At 36.6% G+C, this 24,326-nt stretch overlaps 1 pseudogene; it reads right to left on the bottom strand.

Moving 5' to 3' along the window:
- Positions 1-12,791: 12,791 nt before the first annotated feature.
- Positions 12,792-13,622, bottom strand: LOC149252134 (cytochrome P450 750A1 pseudogene; annotated as a pseudogene).
- Positions 13,623-24,326: the final 10,704 nt, after the last annotated feature.

The following is a 24,326-nucleotide window of genomic DNA, read 5'->3' as shown; positions in this document are numbered from 1 at the left end:
ACATGTGCAGAATGTGTACCATCGACTTGTTGACGACATCTGTCTGGCCATCAGTTTGGGGATGGAAAGTTGTGGACTTAGTGAGCTTGGTGTTTAGCATCGACCAGAGACTGGACCAAAATGTACTAAGGAACCTGTTGTCCCAATCAGAGATGATAGACTCTCGCATCCCAAAGTGTACCCACATTCATTCAAAGAAGAGTTTAGCAGTGGCTTCCGCCGTGATATTCTTCTTGTAAGTCACCATGATAGCCATCTTTGAGAATCTGTTGACAACCACAAAAACATAGTCGTTTCCATGCTTAGTAGAAGGAAGGCCTAGCATGTAATCCATGTATATGGATTCCCAAGGTCAACTAGGGGTAGGCAGCGGAGTATAGAGGCCTTGCTTCTTGATGGTCGGTTTGGAAATGGCACAGGAAGTGTAGGATCTAATGTACTTCTCGACATCTTGTCGAAGATTTGGCGAATAGAAATACTTCTACAGTACTGCCACCGTTTTCTTGACCCCAAAATGCCCAGTAGCCCGACTGTAGTGTGCTTCCCAAATCATCTTAGCACGCTCGCTTGAAGGAACGCAAAAGTGTACCAAGTGGCATAATAGGGCAACTTGGAGGTGAAAATCTCGAACTATGTGTGGACGAATTCTGGGTCACTTTTCTAGATAATTGGCCAATTAAAAGTCTCGTGCCCACAAGAGTTGAGCATGGTGGTTAACACCATGATCGTATTATCAAGAAATGAGATATTCAATGTGTATATATGCCTTTTCGAATGTTTGGTTCTGCCTTTTGGGTTGACGAATGCTCCTGCAATTTTCATGAGGCTGATGGATGACATCTTGCAGCCATTCACCAACTCATTTGTGGTGATATACTTGGATGACATCTTGATCTTTAGCGAGAGTTGGGAAGAGCACCTCCACCACATCTGACAGGTTCTCCAAACACTGCGACAACACAAGATATGTGCTAATTTGGAGAAATGCATTTTTGGCATGACCAGTGTTTAGTATCTTGGGTACATTATTGATGAACAGGGGGTTCATGTGGATCCAGCCAAGATCCAGATGGGCTGGAATCCCAAGCCCATCTGAAAAGGGTTGTGGCCAGTCAAGCTATGGAGAACCCAGTTATAACTGCGCTAGACATAGGGGAGGATCTCATCCCATGTGCATGGATTCTTTGAGTTGTACATGCGCAGAATGTGTATGATCATCCTATTGACAACCTCTGTCTGGCTATTAGTTTGGGGATGGAAGTTATTGACTTAATGAGATTGGTGTCCAGCATTGACTAGAGACTGGACAAAAATGTACTTAGGAACATGTTGTCTGGATCTAAGATGATAGAATGTGGGATCCAAAACTATACCCACACTCGTTCAAAGAAGAGTTTAGTAGTGTCTTCCATTGTGATATTCTTCTGGCAGGCCACCATAATGGCCATCTTCAAGAATCTGTCGACGGCCACAAAAACATAGTCATTGTCATGCTTAGTATAAGGAAGGCCTGACATGTAATCCATGGAGATGGATTCCCAAGGTTGACTAGGGCTAGGTAGCGGAGTACATAGGCCTTTATTCTTGATGGTTGGTTTGGCAATGGTGTAGGAAATGTAAGATCTGATGTACTTCCTGATATCTTGTCGAAGATTTGGCCAATAGAAATACCTCTGGAGTAGTGCCACCATTTTCTCAACCTTGAAACGCCTAGTGGACCGACTGTAGAGTGCTTATCAAATCATCTTGGCACGCTCGCTTAAAGGAACACAGAGGTTTCCCAAGTGGCATAATAGGACATCCTGGAGGTGAAAATATAGAACTTGTTGACCCTCCGAGAGATTCTGATATGTGTGGACAAATTTTGGGTCACTTTTATAGAGAATTGGCTAATCAGAAGTCTCGTGCCAACAAGAGTTGAGCATGGTGGTTAATGCCATGATCGGTGGTCGGTTGAGGCAATCCGCTACATTATTTGTGCTTCCCTTCTTATACTTGATATTCAAATGGAATTGTTGCATGTATGTGGACTAGTTTTGATGGCGATCATTCTGCAACTTCCCTTGCATTTGTATGAACTACGGGGGCTGGTGGTCTGTGTGGATGATCGTTTCCTTCCACAAAATGTAATGCTTCCATTTTCGGTAGGCCTGCACAATGGAATACATCTCTTTTTCATAAGTGGGATACTTCAGGATTGTGTCCGAAAGTGTCTCACTGTGATATGCCACTAAATGCTCCTGCTGAGTAAGGACTTCCCCAATAGCATAATCAAAGGAATTTGTCACGATTTCAAATGGTTGTTGCAAGTATGGTAATGTGAGCACTGGTGCAAAGCAGAGGTGATGTTTCAACTCTGTGAACGCCTTGTGTTCAGATTCAGACCAAAATAATTTTTCTTTGGCTCCTCCCTTAGTGACTTGACTCAAAGGCCAAGTGATATGAGAGAGTTGCAACATGAACCTGTCGTAGAAATTGGCAAGACCCAGAAAGCTATGAAGCTCTGTCAAAGTGGTTGGAACTGGGCAATCGCGAATGACTTGGATCTTGGCTAGATCCATATGCACCCGCAATTCATAAATAATGTATCCCAGATACTGAACCTGGGTCATGCCAAAAGTTCATTTCTCCAAATTGGCACATATCTTGTGTTGTCGCAATGTTTGAAGAACCTATCGGATGTGGTGGAGGTGCTCTTCCCAACTCTGGCTGAAGATTAGGATGTCATCCAAGTATACCACTACAAATGAGTTGGTGAATGGCCACAAGATATCATCCATCAGCCTCATGAAGGTTGCAGGAGCATTCATCAAACCAAAAGGCATAACCAATCATTCGAAAAGGCCCTCCTTGGATTTGAAGGGAGTCCTCCGCACATCAGATGGTTCGATTGGTACCTATGCATATCTTGATTTCAAGTCGATCTTGTGGAAATATTTCCCCCCTTTAGTTGGTCCATAACATCATCAATCCGTGGGATCGGGTACCTATTCTGGACAGTGATCTTGTTCAGCATCGGATAGTCAATACAGAGTCTCCAAGTCCCATCCTTCTTTTGTACCAACACGATTGGGCTCCCACAGGGTGATGAACTCAGTCAGATGTGACCTTTTTGCAGCATTTCCTAAATCTGCCTCTTGATTTTTTCGTTCTCCAGAATAGAGCACCAATAGATGGTTCCATTGGGAAGGGGTGCACTTGGGGTCAGATCGATGGAGTGCTTGACCTGACAGTGCAGAGGCACCCCTGTAGGCAAGGTGAAGATGTCCTCATACTCCTCCATGACCTTGTCAATCTGTTGTTGTTATGCGTAGTGGCCCTGTCTGGAGGTTGTGGCCACCATCTTCTTCATTCGCTGAGGACGTATTATCAGGAAAACGAATTTCCTGGTTTTGGAAATGAGCTTACTGCATTGTTTTGTAGTAACCAAAGAGATGGCGGTAGACGATAGTACCTCCGGTATCCTATACAAATTATTTCCCAAAGTAACAATAATAGCATGAGGCCTTGACTCATACATATCATGTCACTTCCATAAGTATGTTTGGCCTAATAATACATCACAAACATCAACGGGAGCAACGTCACATAGTACCTCATCCATGAAGGGCTTGATGATGTATGGAAGGCGGCACTGCTAACTCATGCGAAGATCCTGTCCTTGGTGGAGCCACTCGATGGTGTATAGTTGTGGATGTGCTATGGTCGGTAAGCCTAGCAGCTTCAAGACCTCTGCCAAAATGACGTTCTTCTAGCTCCTGCTGTCGACAATGAACTGTAGCGGGGAACTCTTTACCCATATCTAGGAGTGGAATAGGTGCTCCTCCTCCTCTAGATCTTCAAGTTCCTTCGTTTAGATCTTCATGGTGGAAATGGTGGCGTTGGGCTCCACATTGATATTCTTCTTCCCTTTGACATTCCCCTTGTTGGGTTTTTACTCAGAGTCGAAACATGCATCTGATCTTAAAGCCTTTATCTCAGCCACTAGTGACGACTTTGCCCAACACTAACTTGTGTTGTGAGTGGAGCTCTCATGGAACTCACACCACTTTCTTGTGTCCTTCTTCAGCCTCGTTGTGTTTCTCTTTGCTTGTGGCTTTGGCGAGTTGTCCTGGGCCACCCTGCGTTGGATTTGTCCTTTGTTCTACAATTTGGGGGCACCTTTCCCTTGATTCGGATTCGTAGATCCAAGGTCTTGCTTCTTTTGTTTAAACTTTTTCTCGATCTTGACGGCATATCGGTATGCTGTGCTGAGTGAAGAGATGTCCAGGAACTCCATCTTGTCCTTGATGTACCTATGTAGGCAGTCGTAGTACATGAGAACCAAATGCTTCTCAGAATCCTTGATACCCAACTATGTGAGAAGGGTATGAAAAACATTCGTAAACTCCGGCACATCTTGGACACTTCCCTGTCGAAGATTTGTCCAATTTATGTATTTATCCTCATAGCTCCCGACAAGGTAGTACTGCTCCTTAGTGGCATCATGAAATGAGTTCCAAGTGGGTGCAACTGAAAACAATGAGTTCGCACTTTCATACTTCTGCTCACAGTAGGTTTCGCAGTAGTCCTTAACGTGGGGGGCTGCTTTGGGAACTGCAATAGTCATCTTTTCCCGACTGGAAAATCATAAATGAAAACATATCCTTCTATCATATTTAACAATTTATCTACAGCGTCTGCATCCATCTGACCCTCAAATATGGGAATGTCAATGTTAACTTGTACCTTAAAGGGTGTGCTGCTTCCAAAGTAGCTGCAAAAGGTAGATGCGTCGCCCTTGGGTAGCCGCTAAAGGATTTAGGAAAAGTTGTCCATCATCGTGTTCCTTTATCACTCTAGGGCTTCTTCGAGAAAGATTTTGATAAGATCTCTTGGCCCCTCATCTATATTTTCATCCACCATGGGAGGCCTTTGGTGGATGAAAATATAGATGAGGGGTCAAGAGATTATAGTTTACTTATAATCAGCAGTTTTGCTGATTATAAGAAAACTATACTCTCATTTTATGCCAATCAAATTCATCCAATTAAGCAAATGGACATGCATAGGCAGGCTGGTGAGATGTTGTTCTCAACCATGACCAACACTGCTATGGCATTGCCTAAGCTTAAAATTGCTCTATCAAATGTCTAGTCTCAATTGAAAATTGAGAAAATATCATCTCTGCCCAAGGATAATAGGGTTAAGCTATTGGAGGACTTATTCATTAAAATAGGATATGACCCTACCGATGTAAAATAACCAAAAGATATAATCAGAAGAAAGAACAAAGATATTGCAGCAATGAGAAAATAGTTGAATGCCTTCTACATAGGACCCCTAGACTAAGTAAATAGCAGAGACTGAACAACATAAGGAATAAATTCTCATACTAATAACAGAGTAAAATGTATAGATTAAATCCATGGACGAACAAATTGAGAAGTTTCTTAAAGAAAAAGAGAAATTTACTCAATTATTTGTAGCCCCCATCACAACTATTATATTACATCTTCATTAGCCATAGGGGAATCTGCATGGAAAAAAGAGGATTTGAACGAAATCTCACAGGAACTCATTCATGAAAAGAAAGAGAATGAGAGGCTCCATAAGAAATTTTCTAGTTTGGAAGCACAAAAAATAAAAAATGATAGCTTTTATGTTAAGGAAATGTAGAAAACACGCAGGTTGAATAGAAGGATCGGAGAATTGCAAAGTCAGTCACTAATGGCACAAACCTTGGCCCAAGCCAAGGAAAGCATTTGGTCAAAAATTAGTCAAGCCATAACTGGAATATGGCCATCCATTTAGACCATTTTCGAGCAGGAGGAACTCATCAACAAATATCAAGTAGCCATTGATGAAGGGAAATAATTGCTTAAAGATAAACCTAGTGAGGCTACTGATATGATCAGAGTTCTTAATTCAAAGAGAAGGACGGAGTTGGAGCAGATACATATTTTAGACAAAACAAAAACCATTTTGGAGATAAAAAAGGTTGTCCAAAATAAGAAATTGATGACACAACTTGAAAAAAAATGTCAATTATTAAGGACCTACGTTCAAATATTTCACTTTAATCTTAATTTACATAATCAGAGAGGATTGCCAGGATTAGTGGCTCCAAATGATAGTCTTATTAGTTTAGAAGATTTCTTCCATAAACTTTACAGCAAAGCAACTGACAAATCAAGTTTTGCAGGCATAAAAGGGGACAGGGAAGCAAGCATTGGAAGCATTAGATTTTGACTTGACCATTGAGTATGAAATAAAACATCTTTCTATAAATAAGCCCACTGTTGAGAAATATACAGAAGTAGATGAAGCCTACAGGAAGTTGGTGAATGTCACCATACCAAGTGAAGAAATATAGGATCATTTCTATCAAGTAATTGAGTAACTTTCATTTTCAACCAACACAGCTCAGCAACACGTTTTGGGGACCAGTCAACAAATTCCTAAAAGATAGTGCCACCACTTAGCAGTTTTAATTTCCCATTATTTTGTACAATTTTCGGAATATTTTGTAAGAAATATCTATAGCAGATATTTAGTTTTGTATAAGTAACTCCTCATTCAAGTTACTATGAGTTGAAACCTTGTATGAACATTGAAAACATAATTGTACCCGAGATGGAGAATTGCAAAGCTAATGAAAGGATCTTGAATTTTCCTACTATAGTTCTTTCTTCTTGTAGGTTTTCACATGTGTTTATTTCATTATGTATTGCTTCATATATTGAATTCTTTATGTAGAGAACTGGGTAAGATCATACTGAGTATTAGTCAGTCTTAAATCCCTTGTGAAGTTATCAACAATAACTAGGGACTATCTTATAAGACAATTTGTTATTATAAACTCCCCTATATCAATTAATTGTCGCATAAATCTACATTCGTTTGAATATATTTTGTTCTACAGGAAATGTTGTTTTCCTGTATTCTTTGCTTATAACCAATTAAATATTAGGTTTGAATATTTAGCAAGTTATACCATTACATATTCTGCTATTCATTCACTTTAAATCAATTAACTATAGCTAGACAAATAACAACCCTTTCATCTAGTTGAGTAATTGTTAAGGCTTAAGAACCTGTTTTAAATAATTCATATCATTGGTCATCCATAAAATTTAAAACCAACAAAAATATTTTAGATGCTCTGGGATGAATAACTGACCTAAAGTCATCTCAGAGGACAAGAGAGTCAGTGGTGACTATCGTAGGTAGGAGACAGAGATGGAGATTATTGGGTCAATGCAGCAATGACCATGATTACACAAGATGATTTAAATGGAGTCTGTCATTGAGTTGTGCCAATTCATCCCTGTGGTTCCTTGCGTGCTACAAGGAACTAAATGAATATCAGAGCCTCTGGGACAGGATATTTCTTCACAGAAAGGACAAGAGCCTTGTTGGAGTGTGTAGGTTGACTAAGATTTAATTCTCAGCACAGAGAATGACATAGTGACCCATTCTCCAAATTGATTTTTGAGTGACTGGGGAGGACAAAATTTTCAGAAGCCCATGCTTCACATTTAGTATGATTATAGTAGCAGAATTCAATAAAGAGATGCAACAGAGGGATGGATATGCCATGGAGGAGTACACTTGGGAAGTGTGAATAGTAGAGTGATGGCTGACAGGGACTCCATAGTTCTTTGTGTGACAATGAAATAAAACCTAGGATTGCAGTTAAGCAAAGGTGGGAAAGCAACATTGTGGCCAGTGAGTTCAAAGGAGAGGTATGTGTGTGTGCATTGCTGAGGGTAAACTGAGTGAGCGTAAGCTACAGAGAAAGGAAGAGAGTGCCTTTGCAAAGGAAAAAGGCCCAGAGTGTGCTAAGACTACTGTGTGAGGCCGAGAAAGCCTGTGGAATAAGAAATGAGGTTGAGTGCATTGAGTGTTATAGTGTGGGACCAAGAGAGCTTGTGAAAAAATAGAGGGTTGAGAGAAGAAGGACGATGTTGCATTATGGAAAGCAGTTTTAGGGTTGTGTATGAGTGACTATTGTTGAGTAAAATAGTGGGATGCTGCAGAGTGAGTAGAGGGCATAGTGCAACATGGGATATGTAGAGGAAACATATTTTAGGAGAACATAAATGATATCAGGCACAATAGCTACCATGTACACTGAGTAGTGAGTTTCCTTTTGAGTGTGCGTTGGAGCATGCATGGAGGAAGTTGGTGCTTCCATCTCTAGTGGGTGTATGTGAAGTCTTAGGGGTTGGTTCCTCCTACAAGTTGGTGCTTGCATAGATCCAAGGAGTTGCGAGTTTGTGTTTGCAACAAATACATGAAGTTGGTGCTTCAATTGGTGCTTCTGGTAGGTTGATCACGTGTTTGCATAAGGAGTGAGTTGGTGCTTCCTACTAGTGGGCGCTAGTAAACAATCAAAGTAGTTGGTGCTTCCCTTGAGTGGTGGCTCACAAACATATTAATGTAATAAAGTAGGTGCTCTAATTTTTTCATCAATAACAACAACAAGCTTTGGTGGTTTTTTCCTGAAATGGTTTCCACATTAAACCTTTGTGTCATATTTGTGATTCTCATGATGTGTATTCTTCTGTTGATTCATATGGTTACTGTTATGGTTTTGTTATTGGTTTCTCTCATTTAGTGGATGCCAAGTTTGAATGAGTAACGAAAAATCTATATAAAAGTTTGAATTAGCCTTAATATTGATTCACTCCCCCTTGCCTCTCAGTATTAACATTGCTTCCAACAATTATTCTTGGACATTCGATAAATCAATGCTGCTCATGTGTTTCATGACATCTGCTTAACCGCCTCTTGTGGATCTCTTAACACTGGTGATGTGTCTGTTTACTAACACCTGTAGGTTTTGGTGTAACGACAATTGTGATTCTAACAAGCGGTATCACACACAAAGGTCCCGAGTTTGAATCACACCTAGTTCAAATTGGGGCCGAGATTATTGGACATTGGATAAACCAGCACTCCATGTGTGTTTCGTGACATGTGCTTGACCGCCTCTTGTGGATCCGTTAAGTCTAGCGATGCATCCATTTACTAACACCTGAAGGATTTTGGTGTAACAACAATCGTAATTTTAATATTGTTAGGAAACTTTAACAAAGATGGGTTAAAAAGAAAATCAAAATATATGCAAGTTAAAGGAAAATTTTCATTAAGAGTTTAAGTGTGTATATATCATAGAAGACTCTGAGTAAGGTGAAAGGAAGTGAGAAAAGTATCTTGATAAAATATTGTTACATGCAGGAGTAGGGGATTAAACTACAAAGTTCAATTAAACAAACCATTAAAAGGAAATTATAGTGGGTAATTTAATATTTTGAATTGGTTGAGCCGAGTGTACAAGGCATATGTTGACGATAACTATGTCAAAAGGAACAAAGTCTCTTGTTTTTAATCTAACAACCATACCAAGAAAATAGAAAATCAAAATATTGTTACATATACATCTGTAAATCTAAAGAGAATGCAATACCATTATATAGTAGATGAGGAAAAAAATATTTCAGGTGCATGTCTTTAATGTTATATAGAATAAAATATCAATTGTGAGTTATGAGTAAAATATTTTAATATAAATTAATATTGACATATATTTAAAAATATATTATTAATAAAAAATCAAATTTAATGTCTGTTGATTAAATCACTCAATACACATGTTATGTAATCTCTATAACATTCAAAAATACAATTTAAATAATAAATATTACACATTGTTTTTTGCTCTCTAAAATAAGTTTGCACCTAAAGAAATTTGATCCCTCTAGGCTCAGGTTAGATCCATACTTAAGATGGATCTACGTTGGTTCTACAACCCATTATAAGGGGATGTGTAATTATGTTTGTGTTCAACCCCCTTATTAACACATGTTCCTTTAAAAATAAAGTAAAATATTATTAAATAAAATAACAAATGTGAACTACAATAAAATAAAATATAATAAAAAAATGATTTACATATTAGTTAGTTTTATTTAAAAGTATTAAAAAAGTATGCTCTTGCATTGGATTGTGGTGAAGTTGTATAATTCTTACGATTTTTAAAATCTTTTAATATAATACTTTAATAAATTATTTGAAAAAACATGTTCACTAATTTGTTTCAATATCAACTTTATATATATATAATAAAAGGGCTAAATTTTTTTAAGATAATAAAATATTTCTGAGTAATTAAAAAAAAAAATCAATTACTTCTTAATAAAAATAATAAGGGAAAGTTGTGTAATTCATTTAATTTTTAATATGAAATTAATATGTATCATAAAAAGTATTATTAATAATAAAAGAAATTGCAAAAATTAAAATTTTAGTGTCACTATTATATATTTTGGTCATTTTCTTTCCATCAATTTTATTTAAAATCAAGTAATTATGCATTGGAATTGCAATCTTATGAGATGTACTAAAAAAATGGAAATGACCAAGTAAATTTTGAAGACGTTAAATCTTTTTATATATTCTAAAACACAATTTAAACCAGCGCTACATAGTAGTCACTCCTCCTGATTAGTTTAAATATAGCTAAATTACAATGAAAATAATGAATTCAAATTAGTGTTAAGGTTTAGAATTCCATCAATATGAATTTTACAGATTGGTAAAGTCCCCCTCTATGCAATTAAAGAGCAAGGCCCTAATTTCAATGCTAATGCAAACGTATCTTTAATTTACATTTGCACTATATTAGTCATCAAATTCAAGGTTGTCTATCCAAATCAAGAATTATATATTTTATTTCTTTAAATTTAAACCAAAATATTCAATAATTTTTTTTTAATATAACTATTAACTTATAAAAATACAAATTTTGTCCATATGGGGTAGCTCAAGTGGCAATGGCCGTGGAAATGAAGTCTCACCGAACCAAAGATTTTGGGTTTGATTCTTGTGCTACCGTCCCCGGAAATTGGGTAAATAATGGACATGTAAAAACTCGAAAATGAGAAGGTCGTACCAAACTTAGAAAAAAAATACAAATTTTATTTTTTAAATTTTAATTTTAATTTAAAAAAATAATAATAACACTGATTTATTACTTAATTTATAAAAATGGATGTCTTATTTTATTTTATTGAAATTTAAATTTAGATATTCTTTTTCCATTCTGTCTAAATTATACGTAGACGATGCCAATTGCGTCTGAGCAGTATTGATTTTCGTGTTTTGGTTGTTACACCCAAACGAATTCGATAATCTCTCCATTCATGATATCTGTGTCTTCGCAATCGTTAGAATTTGTAATTATGTTGAAGTCATGCATAAGTGAAAAATAATTGTCAAAAATAATCGTCATACCTCTTAGCAGAGATGTGAGATCCTTTATAAATATACGTTAATTTCAAGGGTCAAGAGACCTTTTCGTAACATATCCAATTTGGGGTAAACGCAAATAGAAGTTGATGGAAGTTTGATTGCGTCTGTTATCCCTGGTATCCAAAATTGGGAAGTAAATTTATTTATTCTATAATACCAGAGAATGACGCAAATGTCTTTTAATAAAAATTTACATATTAATTTTAAAACCTAAAATATTATTTTATATATATAATGAATTATATATCATAATATAATATTCATAAAACTTTGTAACTGTGTAGCCCATCTTAATTAGTGATTGAGATGTTTTGAATTGATATCTAAATTTTGGGATTATATATTTAAATATAATTAATGTATAAGAATTTTTTGGGAAATCACTTTTTGGTCGAGGCGTTTTGAATCATTGATCCATACGATGGGTTGACTTTTTAGGTTAGAAAGTATTTAAATAGAAAGTATTTCCAAATTTTAAAGTAAATTTATTTTTGGAATAATAGAAATATTTAAAAAAAAAAAGAAGAGTTATTAATTTTAGAATATAAAATATTATTTTATATAGAAAATAAAAAACATATATTAATATAATATTCATATTAAATTGTATTTTTTAAAATTTAAATAGTAGAGAATTAATAAAACATTATTTGGATCCCATTTGGGATTTGAAACGTTGGTGTAAAAATTCTACTACTGTGGATTCTCCGGTCGAAAATTCAAGAAGCACAAACCACAGATCTCTGAAATCCAAAACATTATTTATATTTATTTAATAAATATAATAAAACAAGTTATATTATTATTATTGAGCCCAGAGGCTTATTCTATAGCTCAGTGTTAGAGGATGTGTAAATTTGTCTTTTAGTCTATAGAGTGACACATGCTTCTTTAAAATAAATGTAAATTATACTTGAAATAGAAAAATGGTGTGAATTATAATAAAAAAAATGAATGTGGTAAAGTAATCAGAAATAAAAAATGTTTAAACTTTATGCTTTTAAAAAATATTTCAACAAGTTATTTGAGAATCTATGTTAACTAATTTATGTAGATATTGTTAAAATAAAATATTTTAAAGCTGTATATAAAAAAATATGAAATGTGAATTATCAATAAATTTTTTTAATATAAATTAGTATTGACATATACTTAAAAATATAATAATAATAATAATAATAAACCATTTTAATTTGACAAATGTGATGTACATGTTATATAAAACATTTTAATGTCAATTATATATAATATATATCATTTAAAAATAATTATGAAAATATCTTGAAAAAAAAAGTCTATTGGATTAAAAAAAATTTAATCTATATAACATTCAAAAATATAACTCCAACGATGAAAATATATTTATACCCGAAAAAATTTGATTCATCTCACCTCATCTTAAATCCATAATAGAATAAATCTATACTTATATAAAAAAAGTGGACCTTCATACCACAATAAGAAATTGTAAACTGATTGTGCACTTGTATATTCTAACGACCATGTTTGCCAACGACCGATTCAATTTCTTCCTGCAATCTCGTCATTGCATTGGGATGTCTGAACAGCTCACTAATTACCCATTCAAACGTAGTGGATGTCGTCTCCTGGCCAGCCCCGAACATGTTCTACACACATACACATACAAATCCAATTAATGCAAAATGATGATGGACTGAAGTTCAAGAATGAGGATGCCAAATAATATAAAAAAAGCAGAATCCCAAGATATGTACCATCACAAGGGCCTTGATGGTTTCCCGTGTGATATTGGTGTCCGTCTCAGCCATTCGGAGCAGCACATCCACGAAGTCTTGAACGCGAGGCTCTGCGTCTGCGCCTTTCTGGAAATTGAAATGATTGAGATTAACATGCTCGTTTATCATTCTCTCGACGAATCCATCGAATGTTTTACGGAGCTTCTTGAGGCGTTGATTGATACCTTGCAAATCAAGCCAATCCAAATACGGAATGAAGTCTCCAATATTGAACTCTCCAACCGCAGCTGTCATCTCCACCATCAGATCCTTGAACCCTTTGAATTCGCCACCCAAATCATCGTCACTAAATTTCCTCCCCGCCAGTATCCGCAAAATTATATTGGAGTTGACAGTATTGACGGCCTTGCTCACATTCACGCTCACTATTCCGCTCTTACTCTCCTCCCATATTGATTGGACCATGGCAGACACCTCTTCCTCTCGCACGTGCCTGAAGGTCTCGATTCTTTTGGCAGTCAGGAGTTCTAATACGCATATTTTTCTCACATGCCTCCAGTGATCTCCGTACGGAGAGAACCCCACATCTTTACAATCGTAGAACATTAATCTCCCAGCAGCGGTTGGTGGTCGGCTGGCAAAGATCAAATCATGAGTTTTGAGAAACTGTTTTGCTGTCGCAGAAGAAGAAACTACGACTGCAGGGACGGAGCCCAAGCGGAGAAACAAAATGGGACCATATTTGTGAGCAAGGGCTTTAAGATTACGGTGAGCAGGCAGTTTCAATTGGTGCAGATTTCCGATGATGGGCCATGCAGGGGGGCCTGGTGGCAATGTGGCACTAACCCTTCTCTTGTGCAATAACCATATGAAGAAGAAAGGGGAGAAAATACAAAGAATGCCTACTGTTAATGTTAATGCAGGCAAAGCTAGAGACACCCTTTGTAAGTAGTGCACTCGCTCTATGTTTGGAAAGGAAGGTGCTCTCCTCTTCTCTTTAAAGCCGTCAATATGTAATTCACAAAACTACCGCAGTTGAAGTGGTAGTTCAGTGGGTCGGTGTGGAATTTAGTTTTTTTTTTTTTAAATATATTTTATAATGGAGTTGTTGTTAGTATGATTTTTTTTATTTTCTTGTGTTGGAATTTGACTGAAAAAAAATTGAAATGAAATTTGTATCTGTGTCATTTAAAGTTATTTTTTAAACAAAAAAAAACTGAAAACAACTCCTTTACTAATTTACACATCATTCATCAGTTTACGATATAAAAATAAAAACAGAACATCAAATGTGACATTCATCTGCATACGGTATAAAAATAAATAAAAGCAGAACATCGAATGCGTACGATATAAAAATAAAAATCCAGTTTTCGTAAAACAAAGTTTTGGATGTCGATGTTGACAATAATGATGACGACCATATATTTATATTAGTATAAGCTAGTTAATGATGACAATGGTTATGTTTAATATTCCTTTGATGGTCATGATGATCACAGCGATATTCCTTTGATGATCACGATGATGATGATGACAATCAAAATGATGGTTTGGAGATTTCTGTGGATATTCTTTTGATGATCATGATGATGACGATGACAATCAAAATGTGGTTTGGAGATTTCTGTGGTGTGGTATTTGAGGTTCTCAATTCAGATATTCCACAGTCTTCATTTTTACGTTGTCAAAGTTTCAAGTCTAGAACAAGACTCATCATCATTAGGAAGAGGAGGAGGACAATGATGATGGCAATACATGTTTATTAGTATAAGCTTGCTAATGATGATGGTGATTATGTTTAATATTCCTTTGATTATCATGATGAATATGATGACAACGAAAATGATTAGAACATTCCCATATAAAAGGCCAAATTTGATGTTCTAAATTTCAACCCTTTACAACTTGATAACAACGTTTGATGTGGAGTCTGGTGGCATTTGAATCTGTTCGTTGCAAGTCCATTATGTTTACATTTCCAAATCCTATGATATCCTAATATCCATCAACTATACAAAAAAAAAATCCAAATCCTAATAGAAAATGTTCCCATCTAAATGTCCACGAGAGCACTACTACATGTAGGGGGGTTTTAAGACAATATTTAAGACAATTTTCGAGCCAATGTCTTAACTTGAGAGAAAAAGAAACTTGTGTATTGTCTTAAATATTATCTTTAATTTGGTGTCTCAAAATTATTGTGTTAAAAAACTGTCTATATAAAGACAATATAGAACACATATTATTATTGCGTGTATAAGGACACACAAATTATTGTCTCTTGAGAGATAATTTTATTTGTCTCTCTAGAGACAATTTTGTTTGTCTCTCTAGAGACGCTTCCATTTTGTCTCTTTAGAGATAATTACATTTTTGACTCTTAAGGGACAATAGCTTAGATTAAAAACATATTGTCTCTATAGAGACTATATATCCATAATTCCGACCATTAGAGACAATACGAAAAAATATTTTAAAAAAATAAACAAAATCATTTTAAATGTTCGTTTACGGTGGTTTCATCATTCAATGTTCCCAAATAATGATTTTAATTACCTTAAATCTTTTTTCTTAATGGAAAAAAATGAACAGTTCCAATTTTTTAAAAGCTAACACCAAATTCATTTTAAATCTAAATGAAAAATCAATTTCAAAACTTAACAATTCTGGAAAGCAACCTTGAAAATAATAAGGCAACACACTTATATTTGTTGAAAATGCATTCATATCATTGAATTTGAACATGCAAGATCCTCATTTGGAACTCCATTTCATGACATTTTATGAGGGAAAAGAAAAACGTTCAAGATTTCTCCATCCTACAAGAGAGTTTACTCTCTAACATATAAATCCAAAAGCTTGAATCACATTAAATGGTGGAAAATTAAATTTATATCCAATGGTTAGCTCCACATTTTCAATTCCTATATATAATTGGAATTGGCTTCCTTGATAAGAAAACATTGTAATAATGTATATGCATTCACTTCTACAATTGATTGGCAATCCTGTCCTGATGAAGGTTTTAAGAAAGATGGAAAATTGACACAAGTCCTTGCAACATGATATAGGCCAATTCTCAATCTATTGGTGACCTACAAATTTATCACCTCCATTACTTGATCCAGATTTCAACAGGAACTTAACAAATTATAGATATAACCATAAATCCAAAGATGTAGTAGAAATAACACTTCATTTCATTAATATCAAATACTGAAATATGCTTACAAACATAATGGAAATAAGAATAGCTCGGGCGATGGTAGCTTATCTCTAAAAAGAGATATGGTGGCTACATGCCTTTGAACTCTGTTACAATGAGTCTCCAAGGCCTATTTATTATTAGAAACAATGGAAAATGTTAAACATCCAAAAACCTAAACCTAGGAGATGATGTGCCAAACTATGGGCCCCGTTTGTGTAAATTAGTACACCAACTTCCCGGGGTCGTAACTTTGGCATATGATCTCCGTTTTACGTGCACAATACCTCGTTAGAAAGATTTGTCAGAGGACTACAACTTTTGAGTGAGCTCCAGAAGTTCACGACTCGAAAAACTGCCAAAAATAGTAAATTGTGTTACAAATAAGGAAACTTAAAAACTAAAAGAAATAATGGTGGGGGTCCAAGTGGAAAAGGCAGGTGGCCACCAATATCCACCTGGATCATTCCTCCCCTGTTAGGAAGCAATGGTCCCCATTGCATTGAATTCCTCCATAAGATGAGGAAACTTCTACTGAAATTGGTCCTTGGTGAACCACTTGCCTTGGTGAAGGAGTTGGACTGCTTTGCCAACTTGATATAGTTTAATCCTTTGTTGTCATGTGTTATTGATCTATTTGTCCATGATCTGATCAGTTGTGGATTGTTCCATGCAATATGGATTTAACTTTGTAGGTGTGAGTTGTTCTACAATGTTTCATGTGTCTAGCTATAGTGGTAAGTGTGGTCAAAGGTAGTCCACATGGAACACTAGGTTCAAGCCAAGGAATGGGGGGATGCTGAGCTCAAATGCATTGTCTCCCATAGCCTTGGTAATGGTGTAAGGACCATATCAGAGTTGTCTGAGTTTCTGATAGGCTCCAGTGACGCGTTCAAGTTGCAAATGCAATTACACTTTGTCGCGCACTTGAAACATGTGTGGCGCCCGATGTTGATCATGCCGCTACTTGTACTTGGCATTTGATTTCTCCAGAATATCGTGAACCTGCTCACAGATATGTTGGATGTGCTCAATGAATTTGTTTGCCTTATCGGTTTCCGGCTAGACATGAACCCAATCTGTCAAAGTAGCTGCAAATGGATGGCCACATCAATGGGACATAGTGGCTGGAATCCCAAGCCCACCTGAAAAGGGTTTTGGTCAGTCGAGCTGTGGAGAGCCTGGTTATAACTATTCTGGATGTAGGGGAGGCTCTCATCCCATGTGCATGGATACTTTGAGTTTCACATCTACAGAATGTGTACCATCGTCTTGTTGACGACATCTACTTGGCCATCCGTTTGGGGATGGAAAGTTGTGGACTTATTGAGCTTGGTGTTTAGCATCGACTAGAGGCTGGACCAAAATATACTAAGGAATATGTTGTCTCGACCAAAGATGATAGACTCTGGCATCCCAAAGTGTACCCACACTCATTCGAAGAAGAGTTTAGCAGTGGCTTCCGCCGTGATATTCTTCTTGCAGGTCACCATGATAGCCATTTTTGAGAATCTGTTGACAACCACAAAAACATAGTCGTTTCCATGCTTAGTAGAAGGAATGCCTGGCATGTAATCCATGGATATGGATTCCCAAGGTCTACTAGGGGTAGGCAGCGGAGTATAGAGGCCTTGCTTCTTAATGGTTGGTTTGGCAATGGCACAGACAGTGTAGGATCTAATGTACTTCTCGACATCTTGTCGAAGATTTGGCGAATAGAAATACTTCTACAGTACTGCCACCATTTTCTCGACCTCAAAATGCCCAGTAGCCCGATTGTAGTGTGCTTCCAAAATCATCTTAGCATGCTTGCTTGAAGGAACACAAAAGTGTACCAAGTGGCATAATAGGGCATCTTGGAGGTGAAAATCTCGAACTTGCTGACGCTCCAAGAGCGTCTGGTATGTGTGGACGAATTCTGGGTCACTTTTCTAGATAATTGGCCAATTAAAAGTCTCGTGCCTGCAAGAGTTGAGCGTAGTGGTTAACACCATGATTGGTGGTTGACTGAGGCAATCTGCAAAATTATTGGTGTTGCCCTTCTTATACTTGATATTCAAATGCAACTATTGCAAGAATGTGGACTACTTCTAATGGAAATCATTCTGCAACTTCCCTTGCATCTGTATGAACTGTAGGTGTCGGTGGTCTGTGTGGATGACCATTTCCTTCCCTAAATTGTAGTGCTTCCATTGCCGGTAGGCCTGCACAATGAAATACATCTCTTTGTCATAAGTGGGATACTTTTGGACTGTGTCTGAAAGTGTCTCATTGTGATATGCCATTGGATGTCATTGTTGAGTAAGGACTGCCCCAATAGCATAGTTAAAGACATTTGTCTTCATCTCAAATGGTTGTTGTAAGTCTAGTAATGTGAGCACTGGTACAGAGCAGAGGTAATGTTTCAACTTTGTGAATGCCTTCTGTTGAGATCCAGACCAAAAGAATTTTGCTTTCGCTCCTTCCTTAGTGACTTGACTCAAGGGCCAAGTGATATGACAAAATCCCAACATGAATGTGAAGTAGAAATTGGCAAGACCTAGAAAGCTACGAAGCTCTGTCAAAGTGGTTGGAGCTAGCCAATCCCGAATGACTTGGATCTTGGCTGGATCCACATGAAACCCCTGTTCATCAATAATGTACCCAAGATACTAAACATCGGTCATGCCAAAAATGCATTTCTCCAAATTAGCACATATCTTGTGTTGTCGCAGTGTTTGGAGAACCTGTTAGATGTTGTGGAGGTGCTCTTCCCAACTCTCGCTAAAGATCAGGATGTCATCCAAGTATATCGCCACAAATGAGTTGGTGAATGGCCGCAAGATGTCATCCATCAGCCTCATGAAAATTCCAGGAGCATTCGTCAACCCAAAAGGAAAAACCAAACATTCGAAAAGGCATATATACACATCGAATATCTCATTTCTTAATCTTCGCATTTAATATATCATTCATCATCAAATGTGTCATTCATACATGTACGATATAAAAATAAATAAAAACAGAACAACGAATGTGTTATTCATCCACGTACGATATAAAAATAAATAACAACAGAACATCAAATGTGTCATTCATCCACGTACGATATAGAAATAAAAACATAATTTAGATAATAAAATATAATATAATAAAAATGACCAATTTCAAATAATTTCTTACTTCTCGTAAGATTTGCACAAACATAGCGCAAATGGTCATAAATTAATTTAGTTGTTTGAATAACGTCCTTACGGACGTTGTTTGTTTGATAACTTTTTAAAATACTTAATATATTTTAATAGTTGATGATCACTTTATGATAAAATAGTTAATATTTTTTAAATTTATGGCGTTGATGACCACGACCAAATGACATCATAAAATACTTTTATTCATACTTGAAATAAATTCTTTTACCATCGATAAAATATTGAATATCTTTTTAAATATATTATTATAATAAAGTTCTTGTTGATGATGATATCATGGATGATGTTAACCACAATGATGATAATGACCATGATCAAAATAATGATGATGTCATTTTTTAAATATTTAATATAAAATCAATTCATATTAAAAACATGACATGGTAATGACGATGAAAAATACAATGATGACAACATTAGTAAAAATAGGAAGAGGAGGACGCAGATAATTCAATTTTCTTAAACAAGGTTTTTGATGTTGGTGTTGACAATAATGATGATGACAATATATTTATATTAGTATAAGCTAGCTAATGATAACAATGGTTATGTTTAATATTCCTTTGATGATCATGATGATATTCCTTTGATGACCATGATGATGATGATGACAATGAAAATGATTAGGAAGAGGTGGAGGACAAGGATGATGGCAATACATGTTTATTAGTATAAGCTTGCTAATGATGATGGTGATCATGCTTAATATTCCTTTGATGATCATGATGAAGATGATGACAACAAAAATGATTAGGACATTCCCATATAAAAGGAAAAATTTGGCGTTCTGAATTTCAACCCTTTACAACCTGATAACAACATTTGATGTGGAGTTTGGTGACATTTGAATATGTTCATTGCAAGCTCATTATGTTTACATTTCCAAATCCTATGATATCCTAATATACATCAAGTATCCAAAAAAAAAACCCAAATCCTAATAGAAAATGTTTCCATCTAAATGTCCACGAGAGCACTAATACATGTAGGGGGGTTTTAAGACAATTTTTGAGTCAATTGTCTTAACTTGAGACAAAAACGAAATTGTGCATTGCCTTAAATATTATCTTTAAGTCGGTGTCTCAAAATTAGTGTCACAAAATTATTGTCTTAAAAAATAGTCTATATAAAGACAATATAGAACACATATTATTATTGTATGTATAAAGACACAGACAAATTATTGTCTCTTGAGAGATAATTTTATTTGTCTCTCTAGGGAAAATTTCATTTGTCTCTCTAGAGACACTTTCATTTTGTCTCTTTAGAGATAATTACATTTTTGTCTCTTAAGGGACAATAGCTGATATTAAAAACATATTGTCTCTACAGAGACTATATGTCCATAATTCCGACTATTGTCTCTATAGAGACAATATGAAAAGATATTTAAAAAAATAAAGAAAATCATTTTAGATGTTCTTTTAAGGTGGTTTCATCATTAAAAGTTCCCAAATAATGATTTTAATTACCTTAAATATTTTTTCTTCATGGAAAAAAAGAAAAGTTCCAATTTTTTAAAAGCTAACACCAAATTCATTTCAAATCTAAATGAAAAAACAATTTCCGAAACTTAACAATTCTGGAAGGCATCCTTGAAAGTAATAAGGCAACACACTTATATTTGTTGGAAATACATTCATGTCATTGAATTTGAACATGCAAGAACCTCATTTGGAACGTCATTTCATGAAATTTTATGAGGGAAAAGAAAAATGTTCAAGATTTCTCCATCCTACAAGAGAGTTTACTCTCTAACATATAAATCCAAAAGCTTGAATCACATTAAATGGTGGAAAAATAAATTTATATCCAGTGGTTAGCTCCACATTTTCAATACCCATATATAATTGGAATTGGCTTCCTTGATAACAAAACATTGTAAGAATGTATATGCATTCAAATCTACAGTTGATTGGAAATCCTATCCTGATGAAGGTTTTACAAAACATGGAAAATCAATAAAAGTCCTCGCAACATGATATAGGCCAATTCTCAATCTATCAGTGACCTCCAAGTTTATCTCCTCCATTACTTGATCCGGATTTCAAAATGAATGAAACAGATTATAGATATAACCATAAATACAAAGATGTAGTAGAAGTAACACTTCATTTCGTTAATATCAAATACTAAAATATGCTTGCAAACATAATAGAAACAAGAATAGCTCGGGCGATGGTAGCTTATCTCTAAAAAGAGATATGGCGGCTACATGCCTCTGAACTATGTCATAATGAGTCTCCAAGGCCTATTTATTATTTAGAAACAATGGAAAACTTTAAACATCCAAAAACGTAACCCTAGGAGATGACGTGCCAAACTATGGGCCCCATTTTGGTAAATTAGTACATCAACTTCCAAGGGTCATAACATTGGCATACGATCTCCATTTAACACACACAATACCTCGTTAGAAAGATATATCAAAGGACTACAACTTTTGAGGGAGCCTCGGAAATTCACGACCCGAAAACTGTCAAAAATAGTAAATTGTGCTACAAATAAGGAAACTTAAAAACTAAAACAAACAATGGTGGGGGTACAAGTGGAATAGTCGGGTGGCCACCAATATCCGACTGGATCATTCCTCCCTTGTTAGGAAGCAATGGTCCCCATTGTATTGAGTTCCTCCATGAGATGAAGAAACTTCTAGTGAACTTGGTCGCTGGTGAGCCACTTTCCCTGGTGAAGGAGTTGGCCTGCTTTGACAACTCGATATAGTTTGATCCTTTGTTGTCGGGTGTTCTTGATCTGTGTGTCCATGATCCAATCAGTTGTGGCTTCTTCCATGCAATATGGATTTAACCATGTAGGTGTGAGCTTTTATGCAATGTTTGATGTCTTTAGCAATGGTGGTAAGTATGGTCAAAGGCGGTCACATGGAACACTAAGTGGAAGCCAAGGAATGGGGGAATGTTGAGCTCAAATGCATTGTCTCCCATAGCCTTGGTAATGGTGTAAGGACCATGTCCGAGTGGTCTGAGTTTCTGGTAGGCTCCCATAAGGCGTTCCTTTTGCAAATGCAACTAAACTTTGTCACCCACCTGAAACTTATGTGGCACCCAATGTTGGTCATGTCGCTACTTGCACTTGGCATTCGATTTCTGTAGAATATCATGAACCTGTTGGTAGAGATGTTAGATGTGCTCAATGAATTTGTTTTCCTTGCTGGTTTTGGACTGGACGTGAGCTGAATCTGTCGAAATAACTGCAAATGGCATGGCCACATCAATGGGACATAATGTCTGGAATCCCAAGCCCACCTGAAAAGGGTTGTGGTCAGTCGAGCTGTGGAGAGCCTGGTTATAGCTGTGCTGGATGTAGGGGAGGCTCTCATCCCATGTGCTTGGATGCTTTGAATTGTACATGCGTAGAATGTGTACCATCATCCTGTTGATGACCTATGTCTAGCCATCAGTTTGGGGATGAAAAGTTGTGGAGTTAGTGACCTTGGTGTTCAACACCGACCAGAGACTGCAACAAAATGTACTAAGGAACCTATTGGCCTGATCTAAGATGATAGACTGTGGCATTCCAAAGTGTACCCACAATCGTTCAAAGAAGCGTTTAGCAGTGGCTTCTGCTATGATATTCTTCTTGCAGGTTGCCAAAATGGCCATCTTCGCGAATCTGTCGACAACCACAAAAGCATAGTCATTTCCATGCTTAGTAGAAGGAAGGCCGGACATGTAATCCATGGATATGGATTCCCAAGGTCGACTAGGGGTAGGCAGCAGAGTCTAGAGGCCTTGCTTCTTTATGGTTGGTTTAGCAATGGCACAGGCTATGCGGGATATGATGTACTTCTCGACATCCTGTTGAAGATTCGGCCAATAGAAATACTTCTGCAGTACTTCCACCGTTTTCTCGACTGTGAAATGCCCAGTGTTCCGACTGTAGTGTGCTTCCCAAATCATCTTGGCAAGCCTGCTTGAAGGAACAGAAAGGTGTCCCAAATGGCATAATAGGGAATCCTGGAGATGAAAATCTAGAACTTGTTGACCCTCCAAGTGCGTCTGACATGCGTGGACGAATTCTGGGTTACATTTCTAGATAATTGGCCAATCAGAAGTCTCGTGCCCACAAGAGTTGAGCACGGTCGTTAACACCATGATCAGTGGTTGGCTGAGGCAATCTACAACATTATTGGTGTTGCCCTTCTTATACTTGATATTCAAATGGAACTGTAGCAGGTATGTGGACCACTTCTGATGGAAACATTTTGCAACTTCCCTTACATCTGTATGAACTGCAGGTGTTGGTGGTCTGTGTGGATGACTATTTCCTTCACCAAAATGTAATGCTTCCATTGTTGGCATGCCTACACAATGGAATACATCTCTTTGTCATGAGTTGGATAATTGCAAACTGTGTCTAAAAGTGTCTCATTGTGATATGCCATCGGATGTTGTTGTTGAGTAAGGACTGCCCCAATAGCATAGTTAGAGACATTTGTCTCAATCTCAAATGGTTGTTGCAAGTCTGGTAATTTGAGCACTGGTACAGAGCAGAGGCGATATATCAACTCTATGAATGCCTTCTATTGAGATTCAGACCAAAAGAATTTTGCTTTCGCTCCTCCCTCGGTGACTTTACTGACGGGCCAAGTGAAATGAGAGAATCCCAACATGAACCTGCAGTAGAAATTGGCAAGACCCAGAAAGCTGCAGAGTTCTATTAGAGTGGTTGGAGCTGGCCAATCCCGTGTGACTAGGATCTTGGTTGGATCCAAATGCACCCCCCGTTCATCAATAGTGTATCCCAGATACTAAACCTGGGTCATGCAAAAAGTGCATTTCTCCAAATTAGCACATATCTTGTGTTGTCGTAGTGTTTTGAGAACCTGTTGGATGTGGCGGAGTTGGTCTTTCGAACTTTGGCTAAAGATCAGGATCTCATCCAAGTATA

Source organism: Pinus tabuliformis, chromosome 7, assembly GCF_031772625.1.
Source record: "Pinus tabuliformis cultivar Carrire ecotype Pingquan chromosome 7, CPIR1, whole genome shotgun sequence".
Classification (NCBI taxonomy): Eukaryota; Viridiplantae; Streptophyta; class Pinopsida; order Pinales; family Pinaceae; genus Pinus; species Pinus tabuliformis.
This window is presented reverse-complemented; position numbering and strand designations above follow the sequence as displayed.